We start from the raw sequence: 1208 nt of genomic DNA on the forward strand, positions 1-1208 counted from the left end.
ACCAATCAGGTGTCAGCTTCCACCTAGTTGACCTACACACGTGGGATTCCCTTCTCTTGAGCAGCGAGGAGCGAGAGCAGCTATCGAGACACACAGCACGTGAAACAAAGACAGAAAAACTATAAAAGTTGATTAAAACTGATAAAAAACAGCTGGAGTTAATTGCCTTTTTACCCTTGTTGCACTTTAAAAAGTCCAATTAAAAAAGCCCCCTTTGCACCTTATTTAATTTTTTTTGTAGAAATTTACCTGTTAAGGCCTTGCTTGTTTGCAAGGGCAGAAAAAAAAGGGTGCACAAAACCAGCATGTTTTTGTTTTCCTTTTGTTTTTCTATTCCTTAATTTTATGCCCATGAAGATTGGGAGTCAAATTGGAATTGTGAAAGAGAAAATATGGTTATAATTTTGGTAACCATAAATCCTTATATTTGATTTATTATTACATATGTATCTTTAATAATTGTGAACCCCTTTGGCAATATTTCTGGAGTTTTTCTGTAATTTAGAGAATAAGCCAGAAGTTGAATTCTAGCCTTCTTTATGTGGTGTACTGATTTAGGAGCTTGAAATGTTCTGACCTTATTCACTATTAAGGTCAGGTTTTTTTTGTGGATCCCGAGAGTTTTCCCGACCTACCTGGAGTTGGATCTTGGATGTTTGAATGGGCGAGCTACGGGCCAATGGAAAAGAATTTAAGAGAAAACTCGATTGGCATGCAGAAGATTGGAACCCTGAACCCCAGAAACTTGCTTCCCACACACACAGTCAACGCATTCGACAGTGCGGTAGGAAACAAACAGTTGGCCCACTTTTCCAGGTGGACTGAGCAGTATTATCTGCCTACAAAGACTAAGTGATTGAGTTGGAAGGGGGGTTAAGTTGAAACATTGAATCCAAAGACCATTGATACAGCTGTGAAGTTATTTTTGTTTATTTTATTTATTTTATACTTACCGGGTAAGAATTGTACTGTATTACTGTTTAACTGTGTTTTTCTACTCATCCTTCCCTGTTTTTATTAAATTGGGAAGAACAGTTCTTTCTCAAAGGGAAGATACTGTTATCGCGAGTTTGTTCCTGGGGTGTTGTTTGGTTCCATCCTTGGCGCTCTGTAAGTCGTATCTAGAGCTTCTGGATCTCACTAGCCCATAGATAAATATCACGTTTGTCACTACAGCTTCTTATATATTGTTTGTAGGCTTTCCACCA

At 38.2% G+C, this 1208-nt stretch overlaps 1 protein-coding gene across 1 annotated transcript in view; it reads right to left on the reverse strand.

The window, feature by feature from the left end:
- The window catches only part of tmtc3 (transmembrane O-mannosyltransferase targeting cadherins 3), a 29673-nt gene that overhangs the window by 17468 nt on the left and 10997 nt on the right, over positions 1-1208 (reverse strand). The gene's annotated exons all lie outside the window — the stretch shown is intronic.

This window comes from Morone saxatilis, unplaced genomic scaffold (genome assembly GCF_004916995.1).
Source record: "Morone saxatilis isolate NCDOM2014 unplaced genomic scaffold, NCSU_SB_2.0 Contig2, whole genome shotgun sequence".
NCBI lineage: Eukaryota > Metazoa > Chordata > Actinopteri > Moronidae > Morone > Morone saxatilis.